General features: G+C 35.2%; 1 protein-coding gene and 1 long non-coding RNA gene across 43 annotated transcripts in view; one reads left to right on the top strand and one right to left on the bottom strand.

The window, feature by feature from the left end:
• Window positions 1-22687, top strand: part of PTPRD (protein tyrosine phosphatase receptor type D) — a 1166099-nt gene that overhangs the window by 345713 nt on the left and 797699 nt on the right. The window lies entirely within an intron of this gene.
• LOC116780982 lies at window positions 12064-22023 on the bottom strand. The gene is made up of 3 exons (XR_004354739.1): window positions 21859-22023; window positions 16996-17001; window positions 12064-12075 (listed from the first exon to the last, which is right to left on the bottom strand). It is a non-coding gene; the product is annotated as an uncharacterized LOC116780982 (long non-coding RNA).

The raw sequence follows: 22687 nt of genomic DNA, 5'->3' as shown, positions 1-22687 counted from the left end.
GCTTGCATAGAGAAAATTGTCAAGTATTCAAAAGCTATGTCTCAAAGAATGAAAATTAAAGAATGCCTGATGTAATTATTGTTGAGTTCATGTTCTTTCTGAATTCCATCATGGACTTTACTAAACATGTTTTAGTTTTATTAGTTTTACTATGTTATGGTTTTTGCTATTTTCACACATCACAGCACTGTCATGCCATTAATTTTCCTTCTGACTATACCCGCAGAATTCCACCTTTCCCTTAGCAGGAAGAGTGTACCATCTACTTCAAGGATGCTAATAATGCTACTTCAGCTAACCATCTACTAGGGAACTCCCATGGGAATGTGTTCAGCATCTAGTCCAAAAAGCTCTAATTAAAAGTCACCTCCAGGACACCCAACCCCACCTTGAGGTGGTTGTTATGGTATTTTAACCTCCTGCTTCTACTCTCCCATCAGGTTGAGCCTCACCAATGCTATTTGTGTTTAGTGACTTCTTTAACTAAAGATATATAATTTGCTGTGATTACATGACTTGAATTGTCCCCTGACTGTCCTACTTACCGTTATTTTTCTAGCTATATACATATTATTGTATAACTATGCTACTTTATTGTCTCAGCTTTCTATAGGTTAAGTAGTAAAAGTGCCCTTCACATTCTGCTTACTTGATCGTTAAGAGCAAAAGGGTAAAAAATACTTTAATTTCATGCACCTCATATATATAGCTCACAAAAATAGTTTTTTGTTTATGATATCTCAGATCCTTACTCCTATTGTTTCACCTTCATACTGAAAAGTATTTCAATTTCATCTGAGTTTGTTGATGCTTAGGCAACTTTTCTTGCAATTTAAGGTTAAGTTGTTTGATATTTTATGCCAACAGCCGATTGAACTGCTCAAGATAGTGCAATACTTAGAACCATTGTCTCCAATTGTATGCAATTGTATTTTAGATCTAGTGATAGTACCAAAGCAATTACAATCTCTTTGGTTGCTTATTTGTGGCTTTTTTTTTCTGGTTTTACCTTTCAACTGAATTCTGTTCTCTCTTATGGTGAACATTAAACTTACTCAGCACCGTCCTATCTCTACTACATCTGTATACTTGCTGTGTTTGTGTTTTGCTCTGCTATAACGTAGCTGTTTGTTTAGTGTTCTTTTTGTAAACTTTCATTGATATAATTAGCATAGCATAGTATGGCATCATATGGGCTAATATAGAGTATTGTGGTGTGCCATGATACAGTATGGCATAGGCATATATATATTATATAGGCTTATGTGATGTAATATAACATTGCAGATTGAAACCTCTGAAATTTTTAAGCACTAGCTGAAAATTAGAGAATTCTCTTTATCTCATTAGTGGACTATGTTGCTTTCTCTACCAAGAACTAAGGTATTCTACAAACAAAAGTTATTCTATTTCTTATATATGCAACATAGAATGATAATATCAGCTTTACAACATTTCACACCGTAATGACTATCCAAGGAAGAAAAAAAATGTCCTCATAAAATGGTTATTGTTATATTACATTGTGGAATTTCTGAAGCAATGCTGTTGCTGTAGCAGTGAAACACATGGAAAAATGTGGTATTTATCCACAGAAACTTGGCAATTAGCACAACCAATGTTTTTGTAATAGATGTCTTTTTTCTTGCCTTTGATGTTGTTTGCTTTTGCTGTTATTACCACCTGAAATTAGGGTTGGAGAGATGGTCTGATTGATCTGTGCCTCTAGAATCAGATGAGGATCTCATCACTAAGTCCTGGTGTTGTTTTTGTTGATTTAGGCTTTGGTGAAAGCCAAATTTCTTAGGTGGATAATGCTGGGTTTATCATTGCAGTGTCACATTAAACAGCACTCTGGTCTTGTAACAGTCACCAATATTTCTCTTTAAAATCCTCTTCCCTGTCTTTTAATTCTGCACAACATCAGTCTCCAAAGTAACCCTCCTGTATCTATCTTCTCCGTGGTCCCATCCTGCCAATGCTTGTAAATCATTACTAAAGCATGTTGATAACAATCCAGCTCCATAAATGGCCACAATGCATCTCCACAAGACACTAAATAAACCTTCAAACACAAACACAGGCTTTGTGAGAGGCTTAAGAATTGTTTTTCAAAAAGTCCGTTTCCTTATTGGAAATTATCTCTTTCTCATATAAAAAGAATTTGCTGCTTTTCCTCCCTCTCACATTAGCTTTGCTTTGCTGATAGGAAATAGAACATTCAAAGGTTTTTGCATGAGGAAGAGAAATATTGTGCAATTTCTCCCTGAAGACATATTTCTGGAATTTATGAAGAGGACTCCTGCTTTTCTGTCTTTCCTTTGCATTTAAAGATCTATTTTAGAATTAAGAAAATGAAAACAAAATTTAAAAGTATAATCCTAGATTAATGTTTAAAGTGTAATCCTAGATTTCAGTCGGAATACTTACCCACAATCTTTATTTCTTCCTTTTTAATTTCCCAGTGTACCTAACTTTTTCAAAGAACAAGTAAACTTTTTTAAAAAAGCTATGATTTATAGGAATCTGTCTGAGTCAATTCATGGATATGATCTGTTTATGTTACTGTCCTTTAAGTAATTATTTATGTCAATGTAGTACAATCTTGAAGGCTTGCATATTAATCCTATTCTATGACTGAATTTCTTTACAAAAAGTCATTACCATAACATTAAAAACTTGCTTAACGTATGTATTCTGTAAGTCAGATAGAAAAGCAATATATACTGTAAAATAATTCAAAGGGGTAATATTTAAGGACTCATCAAAATACAGGAAATAAATTCAGAGATCTTCTGTTTTCCAAGTGACTATACAGTAATTGCTACTCTGAAAGCTCTCTAGCCTTTAGAATTTTCATATAAATAATGGAGTAAAAGTTAAATAATGATGTGTAATTTCATAGTGTATTAACTGTGAGACATAGTTACAGTTAATGTGAAGCACTATTCCATGTTCTTCCTCCCAAAAATGTGAAACTGTGTGTTTTTAAGATATGGTTTACAAGCAAGCTTTGAGCCTACCCTTTGAGAGCATCACTTTATTCTGCATTAAACCCAGCGGAGAGAGCTGTGTTTCACAGCAGTCCCAGATAAGCCTGTGGCTTTGTAAATCTTTCATATAGTTTGTTATAAATGCTTAATAGCCTCTGGATAAGCCCTGACTTAACTTGTTTGGCTGCATGCTTTTGTATGCCATGATTTTATGTGCGGAGATCAATAAGCTTTATTATTTTGTACTGTAAATAGACATTATAATCCGGTATAATCACAAGAAGCAAAATGTTACTAGTGTTTGTTTTATTGAGAGGTATGCTGTAGAAATGATTTTGTCTAAAATTCTTTTTCATAATGCTTTTTTAGTTTCTCTGTGGTCATTTGCCTCAGTAGAAAATATGAATATATGCCTTTTTTTATAAACTTCAGGAACTTATTTATTTTTACAAGACTGTCCAGAGGGATAGAATACTTTCAAATATTCTTCAAAGAAAAACTAGACTAGTACGAAAATTACTGAAAAGGACAGATAAATATGGTGATTGCTTTTCATTGCATTAAATAATGAAATAAATATTATATCTGTCAAAATATAACACTGTACTACAAGCATTCTGTAGCAGAGAAACAAAAATTTCTATTTCATGCACTTATTTAGGAGAGATCATAATTGCAGTACTTCATCTACCACTGAAAACTATTTATTTTCTGAGGGCTTGCTGCAAAGAAAGACCAGTCTATAAATTCAGAGTAAAAATCAGCATCTGGTCCTTTGCGCTACTGCTTCTCCAAAAGAGCAATAATATACAGTGAAAGCCCAGAGACCAGTGTCACCGTATCCTCCCAGAAATACAATTTTAGTGAAGTTATGACTTGTGCAGTTTGATTGAATAGAAGTATGAAAGTGGAGACTGCTTCAAGCTTTGTCAAATGCTGTCTGTCTTTCTGTACTCCTTCCAACTTGCTTTCCACTCAAGCTGTGGTTTTTAAATTAATTGCTCACTCTCAGACCTATAATTTTTAGGTTATCTGCATCTCAGAAAAATACCTGCCCCACACTTGTAAGGAATTGTAAAGTACTGACAGACTGGAAGATGAGCAGTGGCCATGGTTTCTGCGGATATTTAGTATGTCCTGGCTGAGTTTGCCGTCTTGACGCATCTAGTGCATCCTCATTAGCACAGTAATAATTATATTGCTATCACCTTACCCAGTATTGTAATATTAATGTCTGTACAAGGAACTAAAAGATATAAATTACACTTTTTCCTCCCCACCCCCTGCAAAATGACAATAACCACTGTCATGGAAATCAGGAATATAAACCCTGTCATATTTTAGAAAAACCTCATTATGATTGTAAAGTTAAAGTCTGCTGTGGAATGAAAAGAAACTTGCTCCTTTGGACTTCTTTAACTGTTTTTTTTACATATATTTTGCAGTTATCTTTTAAAATATGACAGTGACTAGTTCATTAAAATTATAGATTATGAACATGATATGCTCATAGCATTTCTGTTCATAGAAAGTTTTTTCTCTGATATATTTTTTTCTCTGATTTTTATTTTTCCCGATAGGTCATGAAATGATGTTAATAAGGAAAAAACATGTGAATCATGTAACTTTTGCATTAATGTATAAAGATCCATTTTTATGAGCTTATACCTGGTGAAAATACAGGCCTTTTTTTCTTCAGACAGTTATCCAAATTCTACACAAAATATGACAGCATTGTGGTTATTAATAGTAAATAAACTCCTCCTTTGTATGACCTGCCTTGGGTCTCTGTGCACTGCAGCATTTCCCTACACAAACATAGAAGCCTAATAGGTGTTAACAGCAGTGTCTTCTCTCTGCTCTTATTTGCGCACTGTAGAGATCCTCAAAAGGGCATAATGTAAACAGGTGCAGGATGTTTCTTTTCTGGGCAGTAAAATATATTTAGCAGAGCCTTTTATGAGTTACGGAGGACAAACTGTAGTTTCAGCTACTAAGGTCATCTCTCAGACAGATTTTTTTGAGGAACTGACCAAGGTTACTTCTCATAGTTGACATCTCGTACAGTATACAATCATAAATCACAGAGTAGCTTTTATCTGCCTCAGATTCATGATAAAAAGCATTACAGTTTGACCTTCACATGTCTTCTAACCAAATTCCATAATATAAAGTCACCTCTACAGAAAGAAAGGGGACAAACAGAATAACAAGAATCTGTTTAATCATGTATTGTTTATTCTTATAAGCACAGTGCTTTGGTTATAAAAGTTTATTTTCATATGAGTAAAAACATGGAAAATGAACTTTGAAATTAATTAACTGTTTATTTATGCATTTTTCTGTTGTAGAACTAGTTTGCAGGCTAACAAAATGCTAGCTTGCCTAAAGGATGTTCATTTAAAATAATAGTGAAAATTTTTCTGACAGTTGGTAATTTACTTATTTACAGCTTCTATATTAATGCTTCAAATGTAGTAGATACAAATTAATAACCTTCAACTGAAGGGCCCTTGTTCTCTTTGTTTCCGGTTGTAGAGTGATTTTGCTTTTTCTGTTTCTAATAATCATCTTGTGACACCCCATCTTATTTTCTCTCTTTCACATAAAGTTCAGATGTGTTGCTATAAAGATGAAATAATTAGAGGCCATTGTATATATAACACGAAGTTACTTAGTTGTGGCACTGAAACTATTATACGTTAGTTTTCCTTTATTTTGAAAAATAATACCACTTTTGCCCAGGGCAGAAGGACCACTTTATTCCAAACCCATTAAAACTCATATGGGAAGAAATAATTAATTTTGTTGTGTTTATGTATTAATGTGATACATGTTAATAGAGAAAATTGTTAAATCCTTTTAAAAATTTAGTAAAATAAAGCTAAAAGGATCCAGTAAATGGGTTATTAGCTGCTCTGGGGAAGCCAATACATTTAGTGAAACTTAAAACAGAGGTGAACACAACCAAACTGAAATGGACAGCAAAATGGTGTTTGGTATTTATCTTCATTCAAAATAACTTTTTTTTTGTGAGGATATTCAGAGTTTCAGAGTTTAGTTATTGAAAAGTTGTACCTTTAAGTACTGAGAAAACATGATCTATTAGTAATTGAATGTAGCAGCATTAAGCAATTTGATAACATTTTCCCAGGTTGGTTCTTAGAATAGACTTCTACTTTAAAAGTATATATTTCTTTGGTTAAAAAAAAAAAAGAAAACAAGTTGTCATAGAATCATAGAATGGCTTGGGTTGGAAGGGACCTGAGAGATCATCTAGTTCAAAACTCCCTGCCTACAGTAGGGATCTTTTCACTAGACCAGGTTACCCAGGGCCCCATCCAGAATGGTCTCAAACACCTCCAGGGATGGGGACTCCATAACCTCTCTGGGCAACCTGTTCCAGTGCTTCATCACCTTCACAGTAAGGAATTTCTTCCTAATATCTTGTCTAAACCTACCCTCTTTCAGCATCAGGCTATTCACCCTTGTCCTGTCACTGCATGCCCTCATGAAAAGTCTTTCTTATGGGATTTCCCACATGTTCCAGTGTGCTATAGGGAAAAAAAAATAATCTTTGTGTGTTCTGTCCCCATCAGCTGCTTCCAAGAGTACCCACTTCATCTTTGGTCTGAACTTTCTTATTAGTCACACCATTTTACATGCTCCTTTACTCCTGAAATCTATGTTTGCAAGGGGAAAGCTGATTATGTTATTTACAAAAACATATATAGTGAAATGATACTGTTTTGTTGTGTTTGTGGGGATGTCTACTACATTCCATTTGGTTTTTGTGTACCTGGCCTGAAACTTCTGGCATGTGACTTGAAGAACTCTTGGATCTGCATATGGCAAATGGAAAAGTTCAGCCCCTTTTAATTTTTAACTGTGTCTTGACATTTTTATTGATACACTAAAGATATAGAGGTGTTTTACTGTGAGAGAACTTATATATGTATTTCTACATGCACTTTAAAAAAATCCCTGTCTCCATCTTTTATGTTACGTTCCAAAAATTAATAAATATTCTTACACTGAAATCCCTGTGTAAACATGTTTCAGTTTGAGAAATATAAATTGATTTTTGATAAGAAGAAAATATTATATGAGATATTAAGAGTAAATTAATGAGATAATCTGATAAATGAATAGTTTCACCTTACTCTGAAACCTGAATGGGACACACAGAAGATTGCAGAGGTCTGCATACTAAAGTTTAGGTCTGAAAGAAAGAGTTAATACACTTCTGGTCAAAGTACACCATAGTTTGGGGTCTTGAAATATACAGGGTTTACACAAAACAACAACAAACTATGCTGTATAAACACACAACAAAATATATTTTGGGTCTTGGAGAACAACTACACATAGTGATTATAGCATTTAGAGGTAAGTTTGCACAGTCTGTCAAAAAGCAGCTGAGTTTGCTTGAAGCACAAATATAGTATGTTCAATTTTTTCATGGAATGTTTTCCAACAGTTCTTCTTTACAGATTTAGTTCATTAACTGAGTTTTCTTCTAGTTATACAAACATAATCTTGTGTCTTATAAATATGTGAAAATCAAAATAAATATTCAAATTGTCACTTCAGTGGAACTCAGCAAAAAAGAGGCAGTTTGACTAGTTTCATTGCCTTTTCTTTAGATTTAAATAGTTGTGCTACATATTGTTTCCATATTAGGCAAACAAAACAATAAGAATTCTTATCTTCAAAATATAACCACAAAAGTGCTACTAAGAGATTAGGCTTTACACACAGTTTAGGCGATTCTGAGGAAGGATTTCCTTTTAGGGAAAAAGAAAAAGAATTTATTTAAGACTTCCAGACATAATTCATGTGAGTGAATTTCGTAGGTCTATACAAACAGTTTAAAGTTGGTCTTCTCTGCTAGGCTCCACCTATTGTATCAACCAGCTTGAAGGGCTGTAAGACTCACAGATTTGCCTGCAGGAAGTTTTCTCTTTTTCTTGTTGTTTTTTTTTTTTTTCTCTCTTACTAGTATTTTTCAAAATACTTCATTTATTCAAAAATTACTTTCTTCATAAAACATTCAGTCATTTGTTTTCATATTATACTTAGCTGCTGGTTTGAGTTGGTGGGGTTTTTTTGAGTGGGGAGGTTTCTTTTTTTCTTTGTTTTTCTAATTACTTTTGGTAAAAGGACTGGTTTTGCTGCTGGCATTTTTCTGCATGCTCATGCACTTCTGACTACATCTGGATCAATACTGAAGGAAAAATAAAAAACAAACAAACAAACCCAAACAAAATGCTAAAACCAAACCACCACATTATCTCAAGTCTGTTAAAAAATCCTTTTGTGTTTTCTTCCACATTATTTCAGCAAATGCACTTGCTGGCTCAGATACTTCCAAGAGAATACAAGTTAAGCAAATGTTGGAGAATATTGACTGACAGTGAATTCCAGATAAACAATTGTGAAAAATCATATATGATGCCTGATACAAAGGTTTTTCAGTCACATAGTAGGATGAAGTAATTCAGTTCAGTTATAGTTATTCAATTAATCAAGTATGCTTTGATCTCATTGAATATAAGGATAACTTCTTTTCTAAAAACATATTTATATTGCTGAAGTGAATGAAAGCCACTTGTGTGTTCTGGGATTCTAATTTCATAGACCCTTAAGAACAAAATATTTGACGTAATAATATCAAACTACAAAATAAGTTAATTAAATTGACATATAGATAACATTTAGGTAGTTTTTTTATCAAACAACATATTTGCTGCAAAATATGTTCAGGGTCTACTTCTGCCTTTCGTGAACTCCTGCTCTTTCAGAAGGGATCTTTTTGTTCCCAAGAACTTATTTAAGAGATTTATTTGGAAGATTTAAAGAACAGAAAGATTGGATAATTAGGATGAGGTTATTATTATTTTACTTAGGGATGATCTGATATGGTTCCTAATGCATTTGATAAAGGTAAATTGCTTACTTCCAGTTTTGACTTTAGCAGGCATTGTGTCTTTTTTTTAATAAGGAGGTATTTGTTTTAAGAAGGAGAGTGATGCAGAATTTTGTTCTGAGATATTTTTCACACAGTTGAGAAATTTGAATAGTTTGGAAACTACACATTCTATCACATTTGACTTAACCAAAATACTTTCCTGGTTTGCACATGCAGTTGGTTAATTGTGTGTCACGATTCAATTTCTGTCTGCTACAAAGATGCACTGAGAAGAAAAAAAATATATATTCAATGCATTTTGGCTTCCTTTAGTTTTGTTTTTTTTATTCACATAATGTATAGTATAGAGACTTGAACCACGTAAGAAAAGCAGATGTTGATCAAAGCCTTTCATACAGTTTCACATTGCAAAAATTAGATTAGATGTTGCCCACCCAATGTTAATTCTGCTATGTGCACTGCACTTACCGTTTGAGATAAAAAAACAGTGAGGTAATGATGATTCATTCTAAACTTAAGTTGCTTTTCAGGGTGCGTTAAAGTTTAATTCTTTATTTACACAGCAGAAACCACATAAAATGCCAAAATTCGAAATAAGCTCGGTGTGAGACTTGTTTTTACTTTTAAAACCCTTAATAGCCATAAGGTGGCAGTGTAGCAACTATTTTTAGCTGAAGTCGGAAAAAAAGAGAACTGAAAATCTTAGTCTGATTTCTAAGGTACAAGAAAAATAACCCAGCAACAATTTCAGAGTTTGGGAGATTTTTCCTTTTTTTTTTTTTTTTTTTTCTTTAAATGTATATCTCTAAAACGACTTAGGTGGCTGAAAGACAGAAATTCCTAGCAGTGAAATCTCATTTGTTAATATCTGACCTGAAGCAAAGAAGGTTTCTGGCAAGCCATATAGTGGTAATATGTAAAAATATGTTAAATACACATTCTACCAAATATTAATCAGAAGCAGCATGAGCCGTTTAGTTACGAATATGTTATATGGTTTATACACACTCCTTAAAGGAAATTCAGTCTTTTCTTAGAAAAGTAACAGTTCAGTAAAACATTAGGAGAGCAATTGTGTGCATATGCATATACCCACATAAGTACACTCACACATGAAAAAGTAAAACATTTTCAAGTAAATGAACTTGTAAATTGACAAACACCATCCCTCTGCTCCCCTTCTCCTACATCCTCTAAGCATCTTCCTTTGCCCAACACTAACTGTTAGACAAAAGAGAAGTGGGGATGTTTAGTGGATTCTTCACTGGCTTCAAGTATGCGTCATCCCACAAGCTTCTAAAAAAAAATCCTCAAAAAATATGAAGCGTGTCACCAAAATACAGATGGAATAGAGGTCAATGCCTGTTTTTCTCAGATGTTTTCAATAGATTTGATCTCATTTCTGCAGTAGAAATACACGTATAGAAAGCAGTTGGCCATTCCTACTTAGTTCGGAATGTGCAGATGGAAAATGAAAAATCTGGATCAATACCAAATGTGCAGTTTTGATACAAACTGTGTAGTTGTATGAAGTCTTTCTTCTAAAAAATATTTTCTATAAAAGCACATCTTACAAAACACCGAGAATTTCAGCAAAGAAAATATCTTAATTTAAAATTAAATTAAAATAAGTTAATTAAAATCAAATTAAATGAAGAGAAAAAATTAAAAGAGGACAAGTTAATGTTCAAAACTGAATGCATTGTTTTCCATTCTCTAAAACACATGGGTGATAATCATTGACTTTTCTATTTTAAGTGAAATTATCATGCTTAAAACGTAGTTCCAGTCTCAGATTTGCAGTGAATTTTTTCCTTTTAATCCTTTGGACTAGCAGTTTTCTTTTACAACTAATCTATAGAAATCTCAAAGCTACAAAAAGCAAATAAAATCAAAGCTACAAAAAGCAAATAAAACCAACTGACATTCATGATGACATTTGACTCTGTTTAAGCACTTCACTATGAATTTTTAAAGACCAGCAAAATAGATTTTTTTATTTCACAGAAGTGTTAAAAATAAATAACTTCTTCAGAATTTATTTTCAGCTATGTAATTTTTTTCTAATTGGTAATATAAAAGTGTAGGTATTTGAAAACATAACAAATTTACAGCTACTTAAAAAAAAAACAAACAAACAACAAAACAAGCAGACAAATGAGTAAATAGAAGAGTCTGTATGTTACCAGCAGAAAAAATATAAGAAAGTGTATATTCCCAAGGATGTATTAATCTTGTCTTAAGCTCTCAGAGAGATAAATTTTTATCAGACAAGTATTAGAGGAAAAACAGCTAGAAATGGTTAATCATATGTTTCACTGTAGAATACTGGTGTTTTCTTAATAAATTATTAATAAATTCTTAATAAAAATTATTTGTTTCAACTGCTAAGTGGTAAGCAAAATATTTCTGGAAGTATTTAAATATCAGGAAACCAGCCCAGTGAAAAAAAAAAAAGGTATGCTAGAATAAGATTAAAACCCCCCAACCAACGAATCAACCAACAATCACGTTGCCCTCCCCAACCGCACCCCGAAAAAACCCAAAACAAACAACCCCCCCAACAAAACAAGATAAACAAAATCACAAAGCAAATAAACAAACAAACAAACCCAAAACAAAACAAAAAACCCCCAATCAAAATCCTTCCCCTTTTCACACTTAGGATTAGAACTGACAAGAAATAAATTCAATCAAAAAAAAAGAACACTATAATTGACCAGTAATGCAGTGTTGCATAAGCTATTCAATTATTTAGGTGCCTGGATTAAATGCTAAAAACCAAACCATGCTGCTGTTAGGTTTGCACGGGCTTTTTGTCACTTCACAGGAGCACTTCCCTGTGGAACCCTTCAAATTATGGGCGGAGGCAGGTGGCACTCTGCCTGGTTAGTCTCCTTAAAGAAGCAGGTCCTGGAGCTATGTGTCCCCAGACCATAAATATCCTATGGCACTAAACCTTGCCAAACCACAGCTGGAAGAGATCTGCCTCCTGCAGCCATTAAGCTGCTCCTCTCGTTGCAAGGCTGCTTGCACACCCCCCAGCAGTGAGCAGCTGCACACTCCGTGAAGGGGGTGCTTCAGGAGTGGCCTCTGCAAAAAGAGATTGAGGGGCTGCCCTGTGCTGGACACAGAGGGCTCCAGCCATCTCTAGCAGAACCCCAAAAGACATAGCTGTGCACCTCTGAAAAGATCATGGTACCCCAGGGAAAATACTTTTTATAAAGGGCAAAGATGCTGGACAGTCAGAGGATGGAAAAGTAGGGAGATGCATGAGGGTGAACACTAAGGACAGAGAAGAAGATGGAGAAGGTGCTCCAGGTGCCACCACAGAGATTTCCCTGTAGCCAGTGGAGAGATGCATACAGTGTAGCAGGGAAAAAGAGGGAGAAAGAGGCACCATAGTCAAACCGCTGTCTTGACCACGCCTCCCACACATACACCCCTCCCACATTGCCTGGGGCAACTGGAGGAATCAGGAGTGAAGACTGAAGTTGAGCCTGAGTGATGAAAGTGGTTGTTTTAGTATTTGTATTTTTTTCTCACTACTTGGATCTATTTTATTGGGCAATAAATTAAATTTCTTCCCCTGCAAATCAAGTGTCTTTTGTCAGTAACAGTAATTGGTAAATGATCTTCCTGTCTTTACCTTGACTCATGAACTTTTTTCGTCTTAGTTCCTTCTCCTGTCTGCAGAGGAGGGAGAGTCAACGAGTAGCTTAGTGGACCTTGACTATTTGCCAGGGCTTAACACCACAACAGTCTTCCCAATTTAAAACCTAAAACTCTCACTCTTACTGCTACAGGTGCATTTGCTTTCACAATTTTTCATCAGTTAAATGCTACCTTTTACCTCTCTTTCTCCATTAAAGGTAGAGGCGTGTGTTCCAGCTCTTTGTGCAGTTTGGCCTATTTAAACACCAGTGTGTCAGCCTCTAGATCTATATAGGAATATAGATATTTCTCAGTCATTTTTTGCTTCAAGGTTCTGCAGATTTTTCTTTTTGTATCATCCATATCTCTTGCTATCTTCTCCTGTATTCCTTATACCATGTTAGATCTTTCTCCATTTCTCTCCTCTGTTTCTTTTGTGGCTTTTTTTTTTTCTGTCTCAGTTTTTATAACACCTTATTTAGAAGCTCACTGTTCCCACTGAGAAACTATCTACCTCTACAAAAAGGAAAGAATGACACAAGTGTCATTATTTAAAAGAAAGGTAGGGGAAAAAAATAAAAAGGAAGAACAAAACTGAGTTTTCTTATGAGGGTTCAAAAGGGAATTGAACTGCAGTGTACAATGGTGCTTTCTTTTGCCTGGCTTTGAGGATCTTTTGGGCTTAATCTCTTGGAAATTAATCTTTAAAAGCTCAGTTCTCCCTCTGTGCACTCCTAGGCACCCTGTTGACAGTCTCCTTTACAAGTCAGCAAAAGCTAAAAGAAAACACTCTTTGGAAGTGTATTTTTTGCTTCCTCACATTTGCACAAAAAGCATATAAGCTGAAAGCACCATGTGTTTTATAGCACCATGTGTTTTGGGAACAGGTGTAGCTTGAAAACCAGCGATGATAATAGGTGAAGAGCAGGCCATGACAAAATAATAGAACAAAATTTTCCAGGACGTGATCATTCACCTTCTTCTCTTTTTTCTACTCAGCACATTGGTAATGAAATAAATCTGTTTTCTCAGGTATTGTCACCTGGACAAGCAGACTTCTGATGTGTGAAATCTCTCCAGCCTTTCAAGGCTGGATTTCATTCCACTGATTGTGTTTAGGGTGTATAAGAAATTAGTAAGGGATAGGGTCATAAGCTGGACCACATCTCTTGTTATTACATTCTCAAAGGGTCTTGTTTAAAACATAGCATAACAAAACAAAACAAAACAATCTCAGTATGGTAAAGAAAGGAACATGAATAAGAAAAACCATGAGTTTGCATAACAGTCTTAGACTATTTCTGTTCTTTTCAGAAAAGGTATACTTCTTTTCAGACCCCTTGCTGGCCTTTCTTCATGTCTCCACAATTAAGCAGAAAGAAACAAACTCCTACTGAATAATTTAATAGTCTGTTAAGAAAGTTATTCTGTGTACATAGACCAAAATCCAATATTTCAACATGGAGAGAACTAGTCCCATGCAAATCCAGTTAGCTTCTTGCATTTTAACAAATTCTTCAGTCCTGAGTACTCTATGTGCCAGCCACCAATAAGACTGTAAAGACATTTGGGTTTTTACACTTATCTTCATGGTATGGCAAAGTTAAAGCATTCCCAGGGTATTCAGTGATCAGTAATTAATTTACTCTCTGTTCTTTGCTTCTTCCCTCTGCACCTAAGTCCTAGTTTCTGTAAAACAAATTTTTTCAAGAAACCTTAGCAATATTTGAGTTTCAAATAGATAAGAAGGAATTTACAACTTCCATTCCTGACTCCAATTCTTCATGACACCACCAGTCATGAAGCAATGTTTGAAACATCTTCAAGATAGGCATCCACATTCCCAAGAATTATTATGCCATTTCCAGTATAGAAACAGAGGTCTTTTACTCTTTTTTGCAGTGAAAGTCTTCTATTCCATTTTCAATCCCAGGATTGATTCAAGAAAAAAAATCTACCTGCATGCACATGTTTGCATAAGTCAACCTTTAAGGAGCCTTCTAAGGTGCTGATTAGCAAAGGGTATTTGCCAGGCTCCAGTTTCATCACTGCAGGATGGGGCACCCAAAGTACCTCTTCCCTGAGAGAGGTGTTTATTTAGTCAGTATTTCTGGTGGAGAACCTATGAGTTCTTTATTAGCGTTCCAGAGAGTGAAATACAAAGGTCAAAAATGGCACAGATTTCTCACAGCAATCTCAATAGGAAAAGAAAAAACACACTAGTCTAGCTGCAAGGAAAAGGGAAAGAGAGATGCCTTAGAATAATCAATAGCAGATCCAGAGGCTGTTGTGCAGTAAAAATCCTTAGTAAATCTGAATCATATTAATCCAAAATATGTGAACTACCCCTCACTTTCCAAAATGGGAAGTTACTATGAATCTTACTAGTCAGGTAGTCATCTAGTTTTTCAAACTACTAATGTGTCAGAGTGAGAGCTTTCAGCCTGAATAAATGAATTGCAAGAAGTGCTTTAAAAGTTTATGATGCCTTAAGCCCCTAATGGTTTTTTATTTTTCTAATATTGGTAAGCCTTATAAGTTTTATAAGTAGATTCTAAAAGCAGCAACCCTCCCTCCTTTGTCCCTTGTCCCTTATGCCTTTCCCTCTAGCACCCTTGTTTACACATTCCTTAATCCTCTTACCCCATTCTGTGCTCCCTATATCAATCCTACTCCTGAAACCAGTAGAAATGTTTAGTCTTTTGTCAAGGCAAGGCCTAGATTGTTGGCAGAACAGCATATCAGGGCCTAAACCACAGAACACGGTCAAAAACTGGGTAACTATGTACCCTTTGTGCTCTGAGGGAGATGAAGGTGGGATGAATAGGGGGTCCTGAAATGCACCCCAGACCCATTTTCAGGGAGTAGACCCGGGGTGGTCCAGAGTAAAGGCCACAGGGTGGACACATTCATGATTGGATGGATGGTATTATAAAATGTAACCTCTCTGGCACAGGGGCGCGTCTTGTAACATCTTTAGCCTTGGCAAAATAAACCCTTTCTTATCTCACCCCTAATTAACTGCTCCGGAGATTTTTTCAGCACCTAAATCCCACGGCAACATTTACAAGATTTCTATTATTTTGGTATTTTTAAGTTTTCTTTTATTTGTGTTGAAAGGGTATAAAATGTAAAAAACCTCCAGTGAAAACCATCTTATCTTGAATTTAAGACAAGTTTTGGAAGTAGTTTACTTTTACGATCAGGACATCATATTATGCTTGAGTGGACTACGTACTGTGAGCATGTTATCATCATCTGAGGTAATCACATTGAATTTTAATTTTGTTTTGGGATGTTAATTTGGAATTTTATGACCACCAAGCACATGTTTTGCCTGAGAAGACTTAATCAGATGATACTATTATTTAGCATATTATTTCCCATGGGCAAATTAAGCTCAAGTGTTTATCTCTGTGGATCCTTGAGAATCTAATGAGCTACACTGGGATCACACAGAAGACAACAGTGCATATACAGAGATATACAGCAAATCACATTTTAATTTCTTCAAATAAATAAATTCTGATATTTTAGGGAAAAATCACTAGATTGACTTTCTATTTTAAGTTTGACACAGAACCAGTTAAGTGTTTATGCAAATATACAGAGCTTAGCTCTTCATTCAATCGAACTAGAAAGGAAAAGGAATATATCATTCTCCTTTTGAGGTGCAACAATGATATTTGTGCAGCCATTAGCTCTATTCCTCTGATAATTCAATGTAATTTTGGATTTAGGTGATACTATATTTTAAAAAATTAAAATGCTATCTTTAGCTGTTTCAGCCAAATTTAATTGTTTCAAACAAGTTGGTGAAAGGTATACTTTTGTGATTTTATGGAAACTTTAACTGTCGAGGAAGGGAACTGCTTTCTCAAGCCATTAACTATGAGATGTGTGTCTAAAGACATGAAAAATCTTCTGAAAGACTTAAAAAAGCCCAATAAAATAATTTCCCTGGTGTAATTTTTATGTGTTAGTGGGTGACTTCTGTATATAAGCTCTCTCATCAAAGGAAGAAGCTTTTACAAGACTGATTCCTAGTGCTAGGAATTACCAAGACAATCTCTTACTGGGATGAAGACACTGATCACCCATCTTCTCTTATTAGTCTTCTACTGTCAAGAACAAGGTCATTTTCTACAATTTCTTTATTTTTCTTCCTAAGATGTAAGAGTAAATAAAGATGTAGGAATCAAATCATATTTTGGGAAATCACCAAGAAACAACAGTGTTTAACAGTGTAGTAAAAAAAAAAATGCTGAATTCGGAAAAAATCAAGATCTGTTGAAATTATAGATGTATTATTCGGAAATATTCAGTGTTCATTCCTTTAAATAATTATCTGTATGTTTCATTACAAATAATTTCTCTTACTGTCTGAAATTAGTTTTAATAGTATAGTCTAAGAACCATCACCTTATTAACCAAAAGTTTTTCTCTCTCCTACTTTCCAAATGTAAAACCAATCAACAATTTTTAAAGATTTTAAAAAATGGTATACAGTGTTAGTTTCTTGGCTGGGTATCTTTCAGCAAAACCATTTTCAAGTTCCAAACTGAGGAAGGCTATTCTTGCCTGACCCATTTTGTGTTTCATTCCACTGTTTCACTGATAGAAAAAGTATTTTTTAACCCTGTTACTAGGACATTGGAGTGGATAATCCACACGAGAACTCACTCACTTGTACTCTGGGTAGGGAGGAGAGTCAAAACAAGCAGCTCCATCACACTCCTCTTCAGCTGGACAGAAAAGGGAAGATACAATGAAAGAAAGGCTTATGTTTTGAGACAAAGGCAGGGAGATCACACAGCAATTACTGCCATGGGCAAAACAGACGCAGCTCAAGGAAATTATTACCAGTCATAGCAATGTAGGATAATGAGAAATAAAAACAAATCTTAAAAACACTTTCTACCCACCCTTTCTTCTTCAAAAACTCAATTTTATTCCCAAATTCTCTACCTCCTCCTTGCCAGTGGTGCATCAGGATGGGAAGCAGGGGTCATGGTCAGTTCATCACGTGTTGTCTCTGCTGCTCCTTCCTCCTCACACTCTTCTCCTGCTTGAGCATTGGGTCCCTCCCATGTGAGACAGTCTTCTCTAATTCTCTCCAATGTGAGTCCTTCTCAGAGGCTGCAATTCTTGATGAACTGCTCCAGCATGGGTCCTATCCATGAGGTCACAGATTTTGTCAGCAAACCCCTTCCAGCAACAACCAAAATATCAGTGTGTTATCAACATTATTCTAATACTAAACCCAAAACACAGCACTGCACCAACTACTAAAAAGAAAAATTAACTCTATCCCTGCCTATTCAAAATATATAGCCAATTAAAGGTAGATTTAGCAACAGTGCTAACATTAGTATGGCAAAAATACTTAAGTTAAAATAAGTAAAATTCATATTAGTTTTGATGATTATGTGGAAACTCTGTGAACTCCATAACTGATCGTTTTTTGTACGTTTTTAATAAGTCACATAGCAAGGGAGGATTATCAACAGTAAAACATAATTTGAGGGATAAATCCTATTTCTGTCTTATATCTTAATTCAAAACTATTAAAAAATACACCCAAATATGATCTTAAGCACATTTTCTTGAGATCCAGCATTTCTATGAGCAGTATTATACTGGTGTATCTCTGCAGTGAACTTTGGTAGGAAGGAGAAAAAAAATTTCCTAATGGTTAAGAATACTTTATTGTATTAGAAGACCTAGTTTGTATGATTTGCTAACCTTAAGACAACTGTAATGAAGAGAAAATGTACCAATGTAATAACTTGACAATCACATTTATCTACGGGGGGGGGGGGGGTTGTTTCATATTAGATCCCACCTGCAGCTCCATGAAACTGTGCTATCATGGAAAGAATTCAAACACTAGGAGTGCTTTTTAGGAGTTGTTAGATATCCAACTAACAAGCAAAGTTCTGTATCATTTTCCAGCTGCATCATCACAGATCTAATGAAGTAGCAGGATCACAGGAACAAAGGAACATTTTCTTTAATTTTTATAAACATATAGGCAGACCAAGAAGAATAGTATCATTTTAAGTATCATTTTATTCACCAGTCCAAAATCATATGTAGATGAGCAAAGATAGTGCTTACAATGATACCAAAATCATGTTGATGCGAATCAAGTCAGCTGGTCCATCCTGGGTATTTTGTATTTGACAAAAGATAAATGCAAGATGTTGTGAAAAGTACCCACAAAAATCCCTGCCCAAACTTCAGACTTCCACATGAACAGCCTCAGGTCTGCATAAGGATATTTTCTTCTCAGCTGAAGGTTGCTTCTGTCCATTGTTAAGAGAGTTTGTATGCTTCTCAGACTTTCCATGGTCTGAGTTGCCTTGCATTTACCAGGAGCCAGTTACAGCAAGGACAACTCTAGTTATTGCCATTTGCTGTCTCCCTGATGAAGGAGATTTTCTAAAGCTCCTAGTGATTTGTGGAGGGTGCAATAGTTGTTTTCTGTCAATAAAAATCTGCCTACATGGAGTACTAAACAAATCAATCCACTGTGAGACCTCAGCCCTTGATCTATATGCATGGGCTCAAGTATGTAGATAGCACTACAGAGGATTTTCTGAATACCCTTATATTTGTGAGTTTCTGATATTCCTGAAAATTAATGCTTTTTTAATGTATGCTTTTTAATCAGAATAAGTAAAGATATAAAATAATCTGGGGGAAAAAAGCATAAAATAAAATAACCTGAAGAACAGAATTTCAGGGTCTTTCCTGCTTCCTCTCTGCCTTTTTTTGTTTTGTTTTGTTTCTTTTTTTTAATTTTCAAAGGTGCATTTTTGCTTTCCTTCTCACTTCACTGCCAGAATGTATAGTTATGCATTAGAAGCTGATGGTGAGACTTTTCACTTTCTGGGAGAAAACAAAACAAACCAAATTATATATATATATATTACAAAGAGATTAGGAAAATGTTGGGAAATTACTCAAAAAAAGCAGATTTTGTGGTTTGTGATTTTTTTTATAAATCAGAGCACATTCACTAGCTATGGTCATCAGTCAGAGTGTAACAGTTCTGGTTTTCCAGGAAAAAAGGTGAATATGCAGATATGAATGAGTTAATTTTAAACCATTCCTCAGTTATGTAAATGCACAAAATGTAGTGCCACTTTCTATTCTTATTACAATCGTGAGACTGTCACTATAATTGATTAATTTTGTTCCATTCTTTCCCAGTGATCTCTTTGTCACAAGAATGAGCTATCACAGAATTTTAATGCAGAGTACATTTTAGTTTTCATAATGTATTCTGATTCTCATTCTAGTGACAAAAGTTGGCACAAAAATCAGACCATATTCATAACAAAGACTGCAAAAATAAAACAGGAAACTATATAGAATCCATCTTCATGACAATCTCAGAACAATGAGAACAAAAATATCAAGAAAACAAAACTCTTTGTTCTTGTGGCAGTCTTGGTATTGTAATATCACAATACTCCAAAATGCATTTCTGAACCTTTTAGATTGGATGTATTAAACTCATTGCAGTGTGGATATCCTTCACAATATTTTAAAAAGAGAGAGTGGGAAAAAAATCTTACTTCAAAATGTGATTTGTTAGAAATTGTTATGGGTAATGGAAAATACTGTTTGGCTGCTTGTTAATTCCTAAATCTACCACTAAGTTACTGGCAGGAGGGACTGGGAACAAGTAGGGAAGGGAAGGAAAAAACAAAGGTTGTTTTTCATAGAACCTTTACATCAAAAATGCATTGTTTGTTTCTGGACTTAGTACAGTTATTTGATAAACTACTAATATGGCAAAACTATGAGTACCAAGAACAAGAAACATTCAGTAAGTTAGAAATAATTGCCATTTATTGAACTTATGTGTTGTGAAGTTATGAATTATGCATATTCTCCATGTTATGCTCCTAGAAGGAGAGTGAGCCAAGAACCAATGCTGAATTTATTTTTGGTTCTCTGGAGTAAACTAAGCTATGCTCCTTCAAACTGAACTCATTGATTACATACATTCTCTACATTTATCTATCCTTCTGTCTATTGTTAGTTTACCTTTTAGAACACAAATTTTTAAACTCTTTGTTGGTATGAAAACTATTATTAATATGCAAGCAGCTTGGTAAACAAGCCTGACTACACTGTATTTTTTTGTAAGCAAAAAGAAAAGCAACCTGTTCAGCTTGGTGGACAGACAATTGGATGGTGATGATATATTCTGGTTTGATAATGAAATGATAATAATAAAAGTTTTACTTTAAAGGTCAGTTCATATTTCTAATTTTAACAGTTTACATATTTGTCTGTGAGCTCACACCTGACATACAACTCAAAGTTTTATTTCATATTATTTCTGCAATCAAACAAGAATAGAAGGGAATACCAAGTACTTAGAGTAATATTTACTAACGTGAAGTGTCCAACAATGCAACCTCAGAAAAAACACTAAAATATTTATACATGTTTGGAACATCTCCTGTCACCTATATTACACTACTGCATATAAAAGCTTGACATACTGCAGAGTAGAAGCTAAGAAGGTATACTAGAGAAATATTTCTTGCTTAGCTTTTATATTCTAACCATTGACCCTGCTGAAATCAGAGTATTTTTCTAGATGTGCTATTGGTCTGACACTACAAGGCTTCTCTAATAGCAGGTAGATACCAAGAAGTACAAAGCCTTTCGGAAGAATAGTATAAAACCCCCAATCCTGTTCCCACTGAACTCCAATTTCAATAGGTAGTACACTAATAAATATTTTCCTGGCTCTCCCCAGGTTTGTTCTCACATCAAATAGTAATAGGATGCTAAATCCCACTTGGGTAGCTGCAAGTAGGCTCAAGAATGAGGGTCAGTTCTATAGACCATACTTTTCTGTGCATTTAGGGAGGTGAAGAGTCAGTTTTGGCTCTCTAAATAAGGATGTCTCAAGTACTAGTGAGAAGAAAATTATGTCTCAAAGAAAGCATGTGCCCTATTTCTGGTTTTGTTTCTATGTGTTTTGTGTTGATTTTTTTTCCTAAACACAACTTTGAAATATGCTGTGGATATATTTTACACACTCGGCTCCAGGCACTTGGGCCCAGCCCCGGGTGCGGAAAGGAGCGAGAGAGGGGGAGCTTCTCCGGTGCGGACTGTGCCATTGTGGGAGACGAGAGGGGGAACCCGGAACACACGGAAGAGAAGGACAACTCCAAACCCCGGCAGATGGAACTCGTTCAGCCCTGTAAGGCCATCAATCCAAGAGAAGGTCACTCTAATTAAACCTACATCCTGAGGACCTCGCTACCACCATCCAAGCTCGCTTGGCCCCAGCAGATGAACCTTAGGATTAAAGGGTGGGTTCAGTTCCGTGCATGCTGTGTCTCACCTAAAAAATCCATTGAGCAGGCTCGAAGGCCTTACCCGCATTTGCAAAGCCCCGTAGCGACATCTTCTACAAATGCAGTCACACAAAGATCGAAAGACAAAGGCATATACACCTGCCTCCAAAGGTGCAGCCAAATTAACTCTAACATGCTGGAACATCAGAACCATGCTCGATTTTGCATACAGTGGATGTCCTGAGTGTCGTTCTGCCCTGATTGCCCATGAACTGTCACATCTCAACATCAACATTGCTGCTCTCAGAGAAGTTCGCCTTCATGAAGAAGGCAGCCTCAGAGAACATGGTGCCAGTTACACACTCTTTTTTCCCAAATCTTCGTTCACGAAGCCCAGCCATGAATGAATTAATGGAATTTTACACACTATCAGACTATAGGATTCCTTTATGAAATCACAATTTTCAAACCCTCTTCCCTGAAACTTTAGAAGTCATATAATATTGGTACTCTATATTCTTCACTTTTAAAAATTGTTTAGAATAAAACATACAATTTTTTTTTACTTTTTCTTTTTTCACCCTTCTTCCCCTGGGGAGCCAAAGAAACAGGACCTGTGATTATCTCTGTGATTCTGATCTGTTGGTAAATCTCCTTGGCAGTCTTAGTAATAGTGGTGGTTCCCTGTATATTCTAGAAAAGAAGTCCTGGAAGAAGACAGTTGCCTGGAGGAGTCTGCATGGATGCCTCAAATATATGTAGTTACAGTTTTGATG

The sequence above is a fragment of the Chiroxiphia lanceolata genome, chromosome Z (assembly GCF_009829145.1).
Source record: "Chiroxiphia lanceolata isolate bChiLan1 chromosome Z, bChiLan1.pri, whole genome shotgun sequence".
NCBI lineage: Eukaryota > Metazoa > Chordata > Aves > Passeriformes > Pipridae > Chiroxiphia > Chiroxiphia lanceolata.
Note: the sequence above shows the minus strand (reverse complement) of the source record. Positions and strands in the feature narration are given on the sequence as shown.